The 15,000-nt window shown below is 44.9% G+C and overlaps 2 non-coding genes across 2 annotated transcripts; both read right to left on the bottom strand.

The window, feature by feature from the left end:
• Nucleotides 1-5,902: 5,902 nt before the first annotated feature.
• trnar-ucu (transfer RNA arginine (anticodon UCU)) lies at nucleotides 5,903-5,975 on the bottom strand. Its single transcript has one exon. It is a non-coding gene; the product is annotated as a tRNA-Arg (tRNA).
• An 8,044-nt stretch (nucleotides 5,976-14,019) lies between these two features.
• On the bottom strand, nucleotides 14,020-14,092 carry trnar-ccu (transfer RNA arginine (anticodon CCU)). The gene has a single exon. It is a non-coding gene; the product is annotated as a tRNA-Arg (tRNA).
• Between the last annotated feature and the right edge of the window lie 908 nt (nucleotides 14,093-15,000).

Raw genomic sequence — 15,000 nt, 5'->3', positions numbered from 1 at the left:
CAGGATCCTCAGCTGTTCATTGTATGTTAAGCCTCCCATTCCAGGGATCATCTGTGTGAATCTCCGCTGGACATGCTCCAGTGCCAGTATGTCCTTCCTGAGGTGTGGAGCCCAAAATTGGATACAGTATTTCAAATGGGGCCTAACTAGAGCTTTATAAAGTCTCAGAAGGACATCGCTGCTTTTACATTCCAACCCTCTTGAGATAAATGGCAACATTACATTTGTTTTCTTAACCACGGACTCAACCTGCAAGTCAACCTTTAGAGATTCCTGGACGATCATTCCCAGTTCCCTTTGTACTTTGGCTTTATGAATTTTCTCACTGTTTAAAAAATAGTCCATGCCTGTATTCCTTTTTCCAAAGTGCAAGTCCGAGCATTTGCTCACGTTGAATTTCATCAGCCATTTCCTGGACCACTCTCCTAAACTGTCTAAATCTTTCTGCAGACTCCCATCTCCTCAAAACGACCTGCTTGTCTGCCTAACTTTGCATCATCGGTGAACTTTGCCAGAATGTCCCCCAGTCCCTTCATCCAGATTATTAATATATAAAGTGAACAGCTGTGGCCCCAACACTGAACCCTACGGGACACCACTTGTCACCAGCTGCCATTCCAAGAAAGAACCTTTTATCCCAACTCTCTGCCTTCTGTCAGACAGCCAATTCCCAATCCATGCCAGTAGCTCACCTCGAACACCATGGACCCTCACCTTACTCAGCAGTTTCCCGTGAGGCACCTTATCAATGGCCTTTTGGAAATCTAGGTAGATAACATCCACTGGGTTTCCCTGGTCTAACCTTCTTGTTGCCTCTTCAACGAATTCTAACAGGTTTGTCAGGCATGACCTCCCCTTACTAAATCCATGCTGACTTGTTCTAATCCAACCCTGCACTTCCAAGAATTTAGAAATCTCATCCTTAATGATGGATGTTATAATTTAACCTACAACCGAGTTTAGGGTAACTGGCCTGTAATTTTCCATCTATTATCTTGATCTTTTCTTGAACAAGGGGTTTACAACAGTGATTTTCCAATCATCTGGGAATGTCCCTGACTCCAGTGATTTTTGAAAGATTAAAAATAGCCTCTACTATTGTCAGGCCCAATGTTCAACATGTTTAATGACTCATACAGCCATGATTGTCTCCCGCCATCTCTGAGAGAGGCCAATATTTCGCTTATTCTTAAAAAAGGGAAGGTCCTGGGGGTCTGTGCTTTGTACAGGCCCATTTCACTCTTAAATGTGGACTTTAAAATCCTCTCTAATACTCTTGTGTTAAGGCTGGAGACTGTGTTATCTTCTATTGTTAAAGAGGACCAGACGGGCTTCATAAAGGGCCACAGATCCTCCAATAATGTTAGGAGGCTGCTTAATGTAATTCAAGTGTGTCAACAACAGTCAATATAGGGATTGGTGATTTCTCTAGATACAGAGAAGGCGCTTGACCGAGTTGAGAGGGCGTACCTTTTCTATACTCTGGAGCGGTTTGTTTTGGGCGAAGTTTTTATAAGATGGGTAAAGGTTCTCCACAATGACCCTCTCACTGCAATCATCACCGACAGGGTGTGATCAAGCAATTTTAACATTTTTTGGGTCAGCCGGCAGGTCTGTTCCCTTTCGCCACTGCTTTTTACAGTGAGGATTGAATCATTGGTGGAGGGCATTCATAGGGATCCCAATATATCAGCTCCAGACGTGGGGTCAAATTTACATCAGAGTTTATTGTATGTGGACGATGACCTCATTCTTTCGTCAAATCCAGCAGTTTCAGTCCCTCGCCTGTTCGCATGCATCTGTGTGTTTGGCAACTTTTTGGGGGACAAGATTAATCTTTCAAAATCAGAGGCTATGCCTATGGGTGGTCTTATGAAAGTGTTAAGTCTTGAGGGTGAATATCGATTCTCATTTCAATGGTCACAGGGGGGTTTTGTGTATTTGAGCATGTTCATTACTCCAGTTCTGAATCGGCTGTTCAAAGTCAATTTTGTTCAATTATTTGACAAAATCAAACAAGATCTTCAAAGATAGAGGCGCTTCTGGTCTCGTGGTTGGGTCGGATAGCGTTTATTAAGATGAATATTCTCCCTCGTTTACTATCCCCTATATGGATGCTCCCCCTGATTTTCGATAAGCAAACATTCAGGAGACTGAACGGCTGGTTCAGCCCCTTTATTTGGCATCGTCAGTGGCCCCTCATTAAATGAGCTAAACTGCAATTGTCTCACAGACTGGGGGGAGTGGATCTCCCAGACATTAAAAGCTACTAACGAAGCTCACTTTTATCCTACATGAGTGATTGGGCTTGTGGGGACCCTCTTTCAATATGGTTAGATATTGAAACCTCCCAAGCTAAGGTGACCCCTTACTCACTTGCTGTGTTTGAACAAAATGAGGACAGTTAGGGAATATTGCCATAACCCAATAGTTATTGATACTGTTAAAGCATGGAGGGCAATTCAGCAGAGGGAAGGCAATATTGGCAAGACATCTTCTCTTACACCGGGTATGCCGGGTTTTCAACCGGGGATGATAGATTCAGGATCCAAACGTTGGGCAGCTAGGGGTGTGTCTTGCGCGGGTGATTTGTTTGAGGGAGACACAATGATGTCCTTCGATCAGTTTGCACAGAAACACAAGCTACCGAACAGGGACCTCTTTTGTTTATTTCAAGTTAGAGATTTTATTTTTAAAAAATGACACTTTTGACTGATCCCTCCAGGTCCGACATAGAGAGAGGGGTGATGTAGCCCCATATCCTGCAGACCCCACAAAGTTCTGTATTTTTCTGACACAACATCCCACCAAACCCAACACAGAACTGGGGACGTTTCCAGGGGAGATGAGAAATCGACTTGACATCAGACAAAGAAGATCAGCCGTGAAGACAAGGCTTAAAAGTTAGCCATCCCAGATGGGACATGAACCCACAATTCCAGGCTGCGGAGACCAGTGCCTTATCCATTAGACCACTGGGACCACATCTACAAAACTGAAATGGCAGCCTGTAAATACTGCACCCTGAACCTCTCATATTGTGTTCTTCTCTGAGTTTTATACTCTCACTGATTGGTTGTTCCCCTTCCATCTCACGCTAAATCATTGGCTGCTTGATAAAATTGATCTTACCCCCCATTTCTCACCAAACGGACCGACAAGAAATCCACCAAACTCCAACTTTGCACAACTCAAGTCTGAGGAAAATGGAGCAGACAGGAAAATAGCAAAGGGCTCAATGTTATTTTGTGCAGCACTTTCAAGATATTTGCATTTAGTGGGGAAGGAGGAAGTGGAGATGTTGCAAAAAGCTGCATTGAGGACAATTCAACAGAATCTTAGCGGGCATTCAGCCCATTGTGGCTGTGCTGTCTCTTTCAGACAATTCACCCCAAGATCTCCCAAACCCTGGAATTACCTTGTGCAAGTTTCTACTAAAGAGCATTTTCCATAATCTCGAAGTAGGCAAGTGATTTTTAATGGAGTAGTTGAAAAATCCAGTCAATTTGGATTGAGATGGAGTTGATATGGGACGAAAATCAGCCACCACAAAGACCAGGCTTAAAAGGACAACACCCCAAAAGGGATTTGAACCTCCAATCCACTCCATCAGAAGCTACAGTCTTACCCATTAAGCCACAAAAACTCAGTGACAATACCCTACTGCGAATAGTTGATCTTAAATGAGTGCTACAGCCGAGCATGTTCCAAGATCTGTGACAACACACTGAGGGATGCACTAAAGTTTCGGGCAGATGCTGCCAAGGTGTAACAGAGAAACAACACAGTCTCAGGTCGTTCTGACAAATTATCACATCGTTCTTTCATTTCTCAGACCCTCTTGGTGCCTGACAATGAACAGAGATCGGTTCCTGCCCAAGAACAAAATGCCTTTATTTTTCGTGACACAGAACTTTGAGAAATGTCAAAATTCCAGTGTTTTGTTGGTTCTTTTCTCTCTGCATAGACTGTCCACAACTGATTTAGAACCTTTGTCTGCATTTTTATTTGATTTTTTATGAATAAAGTATATTTTTTAAATAAACAAAAATCTGGAGAGAGAGAAGATCTGCCCGAACTTGCGAGACCCACCTTTGTGGAAGAGACCCAGCCGTTTATCGGGACAGGAAGGAGATTCCAATGGCCCAGCATGGATTGTTCCAGTTAATACCCTCGCCTCCTTGACCACAAAGTGGGGAGGGAAGTGGGAGTTGGCACGGGACAGGGTGACACTCGGCACACGGACACACAAGATGGCCGCTGAGCCATAAGTTGGCCACTTGGCACACAAGATGGCCGCCGGACCACAATATGGAGAGAGACAGCAGAGCAAATACAGACACTGCCTGGGGCCACCAGAATGCCAGCACAATGCACTCACAATCGAGTTGATTAGTTTAAGGCGGATGGGAGAGACAATACACATGAAGAACATACACTGCCCGCCAAAGGGTCTGGTCAGACAACACCTTTGATAGAAATGCTAACTGTTAGATACAGACTCAATACAGAGTGATAATAGCCAGGGCTGCAGTAATCGGCCTTCTCAGGAAGAGCGATTAGCGCACATTACTACAGCAACGGACTTCCGCGCGGACGCTGAAACTGACAACAACTGCACTGAAATTAACAAAGGCCACGCTGGAACTGACAATAACTGCACCGAAACGATCAAGGATTCTGCAATGTTTACAATAAACAAGCCATGTTACAGAGACAATAACCTCATTTCCATTGACATATTGGACGTCATCATAAATACCAAACATGCAGGTAATCTGGGGTTCAGCTGGTAATGTTGACAGAATATAGCTTAGACTGACACCAACACAACCAAACCAGAAGTTGCTTTGTCCATAGATTGGTAGCTCTATCTGTTGGAGCCCCACTGATCTCATGGATAAAGCACTAACTTCCTAAACCAGAGATTGTGCGCTCAAGTCTTATTTGGGGTTTTGATTTGTTGAAACCTTCACTGTGCAGCTGATCTCAATCCTGTGTGGTCACGTGACCATGGCAACAAAATCAGGCATTCTCAATTGATTCTCAGCTGGAGAAATTTGACCAGACAGAAAATTGGCCAAACTAAATTAAACAGCAGCTATCGGCTCGAGAGAACAGTGCAACTAAGATCAAAGAGCGACAAAGATTCAAGAAGAACCAGTTCCAACCAGACTGAGGGTTATATATTGCGAAGTGTCAGCCTGAGCCAATCCACTTTATAGCTCCTGGCATGACAACGGTGAAGGGTATTGGTGTGACCACATTGGATGATGTGAACCCAGCTCATGACCGTATTGGCCAAAGCCACAGAAGATTCTGGAAGATCAGATACAGGAGAGGAGGAAAACACACCTGACCGCCAAACGCTGAGCAAAGCCTTGACTGGGTCCTGCAGTGGAGATCTGACCATCTGCTCCAAACCTGTTCATAAAAGCCCTCGCGTGAGAAGGGCAGGCCATTCAGCCCATCACATCCACACTGACCCTCTGAAGAGCATCCCATCCAGGCCCAACCCCTATCCTCTCACCCTGCACTCCCCAAAGCCAATCCACCGAACCTGCACATCCTTGGGCTGTGGGAGGAAAACAAAGCACCCGGAGTACCCCATGGAGAGAATGTGCCAACTCTACACAAACAGACACCCAAGGGAGGAATCAAAGCCAGGTCCCTGACATTGTGAGGCAGCAGTGCTACCCACTGAGCCACCATGCCATCCACAGGAGTATCTCAGCAGGTTTTCAGCCAGTGTGACTGTGCTGTCTCTTTCAGACAATTCACCTCAATCCTGAGGATCATGTGCAAGAAGATGTTGGGCATCACTTCCCATCAACTGAATGCAGACATGGAGATGTTCCCCAAAATAGATTAGAAATCCAGTTAACAAAGGACAAACAACTGACACCCCAGATGGGACTCGAACCCACAATCCCTGGCTTAGAAGGCCAGTGCCATATCCATTAGGCCACTGGGGCCACACAGCAGGCCCGAAATCACAGCCTTTATGTACTGCACCCAAACTCTCATACTGTGTGTTTCTGAGTGTTATACTCTCACTGATTGTTTTTTACCCCGACCATCTCATGCTAAATTGTTGGCTGCTTGATTAATCAATCTCACGTCCCATTTGTCCCCAAACGGACAGTTGAGAAATTAACCAAACTCCAATGTTGCACAACTCAAGTCTAAGGAATATGGAGCAGACGAGAAAATAGCAAAGGGCTCAATGTTATTTTGTGCAGCACCTTGAAGATATTTGCAGTTAGTGGGGAAGGAGTAAGTGGAGATGTTGCAAACAGCTGCATTGAGGACAAATCAACAGAATCATTGCAGGCATTCAGCCCATTGTGGCTGTGCTGTCTCTTTCAGACAATTCACCCCAAGATCTCCCAAATCCTGGAATTATCTTGTATAAGTTTCGAATAATCATCGTTAAAAATCAGACAACACCAGGTTGTAGTCCAACAGGTTTATCTCAAAGTACTAGCTTTCGGAGCGCTGCTGCTTCGTCAGGTGGTTGTGGAGTATAAGATTGTAAGACACAGAATTTATGGCAAAAGTTTACAGTGTGATGTCACTGAAATTATATATTGAAAAAAATCTGGATTGTGTGTGAAGTCTCTCATCTTTTAGAATGACCAGGTTGGTTTCAGTTCTTTCATGTGTAAATCACAAAATGTTTTTCATTGCCAAGTGAAATGGCAAGCTGTCCAATAAAAGCTAAATGCTGTGAATGCTGGAAATCTGAAACAGAGAAAATGCTGGAGGAATCATGACTCAAAAACATGATTGAGTTTTCTGAAAAAGTCACAAAGAGGATTGATGAGGGCAGAGCGGTGGATGTGATCTATATGGACTTCAGTAAGGCGTTCGACAAGGTTCCCCATGGGAGGCTGATCAGCAAGGTGAGATCTCATGGAATACAGGGAGAACTAGCTATTTGGATACAGAACTGGCTCAAAGGTAGGAGACAGAGGATGGTGGTGGAGGGTTGTTTTTCAGATTGGAGCCCTGTGACCAATGGAGTGCCACAAGAATCAGTGCTGGGTCCACTACTTTCCGTCATTTATATATATGTTAGTATCATTATGAGGTATCGTTCGTAAGTTTGCAGATGACACCAAAATTGGAGGTGTAGTGGACAGCAAAGAAGGTTACCTCAGATTACAACGGGATCTTGATTAGAAGGGCCGATGAGCTGAGGAGTGATGGGTGGAGTTTAATTTAGATCAATGTGAGGTGCTGCATTTTGGGAAAGCAAATCTTAGCTGGGCTTATAGACTTAATGGGAATGTCCCAGGGAGTGTTGGTGAACAAAGAGACCTTAGAGTGTAGGTTCATAGCTCCTTGAAAGTAGAGTCGGGGATCGATAGGATAGTGAAGAAGGCGTTTGGTATGCTTTCCTTGATTCTAAATCAGTTGTGTACAGTCTATGCAGAGAGATAAGAACCAACAAAATATTGGAAAGTTGACATTTCTCAAAGCTTCTGTATCGTTGTGAACAAAAAGGCATTTTCTACTTGGGCAGGAACCGATCACTGTTCATTGTCAGGCACCAAGAGGATCTGAGAATTGAAAGAACGATGTGATAATTTGTCAGAAAGACCTGAGACTGTGTTGTTTCCCTGTTACACCTTGGCAGCAGCTGACCGAAACTTTAGTGTATCCGTCAACATGTCGTTTGAGATGTTGGAACATACTGGGCTGTAATACTCGCTTGATGCCAAGACTTTACACTGGCAAATGGCTATGTGTGCCCTAGTAACATATTGGGTAAACCACTGTCCTCCTAAGTGTGGGATTGTGGGTTTAATTCCCCTCTGGGCTGCTTACGTTTTAAGCTTGGTCTTTGGAGCTGACCTTTCTCCCATGCCAACTTTCTCCAGCATCTGCAGTCCTCACATTCTCCTCGACTTTTGTCCCATGCCAACTTTATCATGATCCAAATTGACTGCATTTTTCAACTACTCTGTTCAAAATTACTGAGCCTGTGTTGAGATTATGGCGAATGATGTGTAATAGAAACTTGCACAAGGCAATTCCAGGATTTGGGAGATCTTGGAGAGAATTGTCTGAAAGAGACAGCGCAGCCACAATGAGCTGAATGCCCGCTAAGATTCTGTTGATTTAGAACATACTACATAGAACACAGAACAGTACAGCACCGAACAGGCCCTTCAGCCCACGATGTTGTGCCGACCATTGATCCTCATGTATGCACCCTCAAATGTCTGTGACCATATGCATGTCCAGCAGTTTCTTAAATGTCCCCATTGACCTTGCTTCCAGAACTGCTGCTGGCAACGCATTCCATGCTCTCAAAACTCTCTGTGTAAAGAACCCGGCTCTGACATCCCCTCTATACTTTCCTCCAACCAGTTTAAAATTATGACCCCTGGTGTTAGCCATTTCTGCCCTGGGAAATAGTCTCTGGCTATCGACTCTATCCATGCCTCTCATTATCTTGTATACCTCAATTAGGTCCCCTCTCCTCCTCCTTTTCTCCAATGAGAAAAGTCTGAGCTCAGTCAACCTGTCTTCATAAGATAAGCCCTCCAGTCCAGGCAGCATCCTGGTAAACCTCCTCTGAACCCTCTCCAAAGCATCCACATCTTTCCTACAATAGGGCGACCCGAACTGGACACAGTATTCCAAGTGCGGTCTAACCAAAGAAAGCATTTGTCCTCTATGCACCATTTTGCAACATCTCCACCTACTTCTTCCACACTAACTGCAAATATCTTGAAAGCGTTGCACAAAATAACATTGAGCCCTTTGCTATTTTCCTGTCTGCTCCATTTTCCTCAGATGTGAGGTGTGCAATGTTGGAGTTTAGTTGGTTTCTTGTCTGTCCGTTTGGGGACAAATGGGAAGCGAGATTGATTTATCAAGCAACCAATTTTTTAGCATGAGATGGAAGTTGTAAAAAAAAATCAGTGAGAGTATAAAACTGAGAAAAACACAATATGAGCCATCAGGGTGCAGTATTTAAAGGCTGCCAGTTTGACAGTCGACATGTAGACCCAGTGGCCTAATGGATAAGATATTGGGCTCCTCACCAGGGATCGTGGGTTCAAACCCTATCTTGAGTAGCTAACTTTCAGAGGTTGCCCTCTTTGAACTTTACTTCTAATCTACATTATAAACATCCCCATGTCTACATTCAGTTGATGGAAAGTGCTGTCCAACATGAACTTGCACAAAGTTGTCAGGGATCTGCAGGATTGGATCGAAATTGCCTGAAAGAGGCAGCAGAGCCACAATGGGGAAAGGACTGCGGAGATTCTTTTTGGGCTGGCATGGTGACTCACAGTGTCAGGGACCTGGCTTTGATTCCTCCCTTGGGTGTCTGTTTGTGTCGAGTTTGCACATTCTCTCCATGGGGTACTCGGAGTGCATTGTGTTCCTCCCACAGCCCAAAGATGTGTAGGTTCGGTGGATTGGCTTTGGGGAATGCAGGGGGAGAGGATAGGGGTTAGGCCTGGCTGGGATGCTCTTCAGAGGGTCAGTGTGGATATGATGGTCTGAATGGCCTCCTCCCTCCCCACTCTAGGGCTTCTCTGAACAAGTTTGGAGCAGATGGTCAAAGGCCCAGTCAAGGCTTCGTGAAGGGACTGACATCCAGGTGTGTGTCCCTATGCTCCTTTTCCCTGATCTTCCCAAATGTTCAAACCAACATCATCACATTAAAGATATTTTGTTTCTTTTCTTAATGAGAAGGGATTTGCCTTCAAGAGCACAAAAGTTCTGGATGTTGTCTCTTGAGGTTTGCTGATGAAACCGTTGATGTGCAGGGCCAACCGCAGATAATGGCAGAGACACTCTCCAGTGGTGACTGTCAGCGTTACCAGTCGTGAAGACTTCATCCAAGAAACTGACGGTGATCTTGGCCGCAGGTAATCTGGAGTTCAGCTGGGAATGTTGACAGAATATAGCTTACTCTGACACCAACACAACTAAAACAGAAGCTGCTTTGTCCATAGATTGGTAGCTCTATCTGTTGGAGGCCCAGTGACCTCATGGGTAAGGCACTAACTTCCTAAACCAGAGATTGTGGGCTCAAGTCTTATTTGGGGTTTTGCTTTTGTTGAAACCTTCACTGTGCAGCTGATCTCAATCCTGTGTGGTCACGTGACCATGGCAACAAAATCAGGCATTCTCAATTGATCCTCAGCTGGAGAAATTTGACCTGACAGAAAATTGGCCAACCTAAATTAAACAGCAGCTATCAGCTCCAGAGAACAGTGCAACTAAGATCAAAGAGCTACAAAGATTCAAGAAGAACCAGTTCCAACCAGACTGAGGGTTGTATATTGGAGAAGTGTCAGCCTGAGACAATCCACTTGAAAGCTCCTGGCATGACAACAGTTAAGTGTATTTGTGTGACCCCATTGGATGATGTGAACCCTGCTCATGATTGTATTGGCCAAAGCCACAGAAGATTCTGGAAGATCAGGGAAAAGTAGGGCAGGAACACACACCTGGATGCCAGTCCCTTCGCGAAGCCTTGACTGGGCCTTGCAGCGGAGCTCTGACCATCTGCTCCAAACTTGTTCAGAGAAGCCCTAGAGTGGAGTGGAAGGAGGCCATTCAGTCCATCATGTCCCCACTGACCCTCTGAAGAGCATCCCATCCAGGCCCAACCCCTATCCTCTCACCCTGCATTGCTCCTTCATCAGGTGTAATGAGAGAGGAGGCATCAGACACAGAATGTATAAGTAAAATATCAATGGGTCATACAAGTGATGCGAATGCATTGAACAAATCCAAAATGGCCGACTCCCTCCTGTTAAATCTTCAATCAGTTCGAAAGGAGATACAGGCAGCACATGGATTGCAGTGGTTCAAAAAGATAGCTCCCCATCACCTTTCAGGGGAAACTAGGGAGAGGCAATAAATGTTGATCTAGTCAGCAATGTTCATGACCTGGAAATGAATAAAAACAATCTCACAATGGAATAAACCGCCAGGAGAAAAGTCATAGTGTAATGACTTGAAAACATCAAGCCCCAACTTTGGATGGTTTCTATTGTTCTGTTTTACATTATCATCCAAAACGCACCAGTCATTGACATAAAGGTTATGATTTGGAGGAGCCTGTGTTAGACTGGGGCGGACAACGTTACAAATCACACAGCACCAGGTTATAGTCCAACAGGTTTATTGGGAAACACTAGCTTTCGAAGAGCTGCTTCTTCATCAGGTGGTTGTGGAGCAGGATCGTAAAACACTGAAGTTTTAGTAACAGGATTGCAGTGTCATGGCATGTAATATTAAACAAATTGAGCTGAAGTCTTTCATCTTTTAGAATGATCATGTTAGTTTCAGTTCCTTGTTATGTACATCCCAGATCTTTGTTAAAGTTACATTCTCAAGAGAGTTTTAACAATCGGTGCCATCTCAGCTCAGATAATGCATTGAAGATGTGAGGTTAAAATCTGTCTGTGTCCCAATGTTCGGTCAGACTGATTCTATTTCTAATGTGGCATTTACAGAATCTGACAAGGTTTTATGCAGTTTTTGAGCAAAACAAAACATAATTCTGAATGTACAAATTCACCCCACAAACGTATATGTGTGTGCGTGCAGGGGAGACCGAGTGAGTGTGTGCATTTGGGTGTGTGTGGGAGGGGGAGATGGTGTGAGTGTCTGTGAGAGTATGTGTATGTGTATGTGTTTGAGTGTAATGGGGTATGCATCTGTGAGAAGGTGTGTGTGTGGGTGTGTGTGTGTGTGTGTGTGTGTATGTGTGTGTGTGTGTGTGTGTGTGTATGTGTGTGTGTGTGTGTGTGTGTGTGTATAATGCAGTGGGGTCAGCTGTAGTGTGACATGACCCCAAGTCCCAGTTGAGGCCATCCCCATGGGTACCAAACGTGGTTATCAGCCTCTGCTCGGCCACTTTTCGTTGTAGCCTGTCCCAAAGCCCACCTTGGAGGATGGTTACCTGAAAGATTGAGGTTGAAAGTTCCTGATCGTTGAAGTGATCTCCGACTGGGAGGGAACACCTCTGTTTGGTGATTGTTACGCGGTGCCCATTCATCTGTTGCCGTAGCCTCTGCTCGGTCTCGCCAATGTACCATGCATTAGGCATCCTTCCCTGCAGCGTATGAGATAGACAACGTTGGTCGAGTCACATGAGTACCTGCCGCGTACATGGTGGGAGATGTCCCCGTGTGTAATGGCGGTATCCATGGTGACACTCTGACATGTTTTACAGTGTCTGCTGTGACAGGGTTGTTTGGTGTTGTCCTGAAGGCCGGGCAGTTTGCTGTGAACAATGGTCTGTTTAAGGTTTGGTGGCTGTTTAAAGGTGAGAAGTGGAGGGGTGGGGAAGGTCTTGGCGAGGTGCTCATCCTCATCGATAATGTGTTGCAGGCTGTGGAGAATGTGACGTAGTTTCTCAGCTCCTGGTAAGTACTGGACAATGAAGGGTACCCTGTTGGTTGCAGCTCGTGTCTGTCTCCTGAGGAGGTCATTGCAGTTTCTCCCTGGGGCATGTCAGAACTGGCGATTGATGAGTTAAGCATCGTATCACATTCTTATCAGGGCATCCTTGTGTACTTCCAAGTGCCCCTCACATTCCCCCTCACCTGAACAGATCCTGTGTCAGTGTACGGCTTGTACAGAGGGGACGGCTGTTTTAATATGTTGAGGGTGGGTTTGTGGTTGAGTGAGGTACTGTGGTGTCCATCCTTGATTGAGATGCATGTGTCCAAGAATGAGACAGATACTAAACAGGAGTCCATGGTGAGTTTGATGGTGGGATGAAACTCGTGAAATGTTGGTGAACATAAATGTTGGGAGAGTACAGCATTGTTCTGACATGAACACAACCAAGGTTGAGGGGATCAATTCTCCTGACATGGCCCCAGAAGCACGTGTTGTCCCAGTGACCTAACAGCTCCATCTCTGATCTTCTAAGCTACTGCCTGTGGTTTACATCCCTTCTGGGGATACTTTCAATTTAAACATTCTCTCCAATTAAAACCCTCTCACTGCATTATCTCCATTCAAATTAAGTTAATCTCATTCCTCATGTCTTTAAAACTGTGCATGGCTGCTTTGAGATCATCGAACTGTACAAACATTGAGCTTGCTTGACCTCTATACTGTCCTGTTGGCATTTAACAGGAAAAAATGCAGGTGAAATAAAGTTATTCCACACTCAATAATTTATATTTACATTCAATGAGTTGGACCAAGATAACAGTAATCCTAAAGGTGGAAGATTCATTGAAAATATTTGGTTTGCAAGTAATGATATACACATTGAAAAGTTTTGTCTTGTGAGCAATACAGGCAGCTCACAGAGTTCAGTAACATAGATAAGTAAATAATAGGGAAACAGCAGCAGGATCAAAAACACAGGTACAGGCGAATACTAAGAGTCTGTGAGGCCGTTCAGTATTCTAACAACTTTAGGGTAGAAACTGTTTCAAAACTGGTTGGTGCGTGTGTTCAGGCTTCTGTACCTTCTCCCTGATGGGAGAGGTTGTAGAAAAACATTGCCAGGGTGAGATGGATCTTTGAGAATGCTGGAGACCTTTCCTTGACTGTGGGCCTGGTAGATGGATTCTATAGATGGGAGGTTGGCCTTTGTGATTGTCTGGGCCGAGTTCACCACTCTCTGTAACCGTCTCCGATCTTGAATGGTACAGTTGCCGTACCAGGTAGTGATACATCCAGACAGAATGCTGTCGATGGTGCACCTATAAACGTTGGCAGGGGTATTCTCTGTCAGTAATATCCGATGTTCTGGAGGGATCAGTGTTGAAGGTTTGGTTTGTTGATGAGAGTGTGATGAGAGCTGGCTTCCAAAAGCAACCTCTCCAACCGCACTCTCAGGAATCTCGTCCCCATCTAGAAACAGCAGCCACTTGATCACCACCTTCAACATTCAATCCTGCAGATCCCCGAAAATCTTGTGCAAGATCATGTTGGATACCACTGACCATCAACTGAATGCAGAGATGGGGATTGCTCCAAAATAGATTAGAAATAAAGGATAAACCACAGTGACACCCCAGATGGGACTTGAACCCACAATCCCTGGCTTAGGAGGCCAGTGCCTTATCCATTAGGCCACTGGGGCCCCGCAGGATAGATGACAATGGCAGCCTTTAAATTCTGCACCCTGACCTCTCATAGTGTGTGTTTCTGTGTGTTGTTCTCTCACTAATTGGTTCTTACCCCTTCCATCTCATGCCACATTGTTGGCTGCTTAATAAATTGAACCCGCCTCCCATTTCTCCCCAAATGGACAGATGAGATATCAACCAAACTCCAACTTTGCACAATTCAAGTCTAAGGCAAATGGCGCAGACAGGAAAATAGCAAAGGGCTCAATGTTATTTTGTGCAGCACTTTCGAGATATTTGCAGTTACTGGGGAAGGTGGAAGTGGAGATGTTGCAAAAAGCTGCATTGAGGACAAATCAACAGAATCATTGCAGGAATTCAGCCCATTGTGGCTGTGCTGTCTCTTTCAGACAATTCACCCCAAGATCTCCCAAATCCTGGAATTATCTTGTATAAGTTTCTACTACACAACATTTGCCATAATCTCAACGCAGGCACAATGATTTTTAACAGAGTAGTTAAAAACCCAGTCAATTTGGATTGAGATGAAGTTGACATGGGATGAAAATCAGCCACTGCAAAGACCAGGCTTAAAAATTAAATCCCAGATTTCAGAGGCCAGTGCCATCGCCATTAGGCCACGAGGGCACTATATTGGTAGACCACTGGAAACAGTTGACCTCAAATGAGTGTGACAGCCGAGCCCACTCCCAGATCTGTGACAACACACTGAGGGACACACTAAAGGTTCAGGCAGCTGCTGCCAAGGTGTAACAGGGAAACAACACAGTCTCAGGTCTTTCTGACAAATGATCACATCGTCCTTTCAGTTCTCAGACCCTCTTGGTGCCTGACACTGAACAGAGATCGTTTTCTGCCCAAGTACAAAATGCCTTTCTTTCCACAACGACACAGAAGGTTT

Source organism: Chiloscyllium punctatum, chromosome 18, assembly GCF_047496795.1.
Source record: "Chiloscyllium punctatum isolate Juve2018m chromosome 18, sChiPun1.3, whole genome shotgun sequence".
NCBI lineage: Eukaryota > Metazoa > Chordata > Chondrichthyes > Orectolobiformes > Hemiscylliidae > Chiloscyllium > Chiloscyllium punctatum.
The sequence above is the reverse complement of the archived record's forward strand: the minus strand, read 5'-3'. Positions and strand labels throughout refer to the sequence as shown.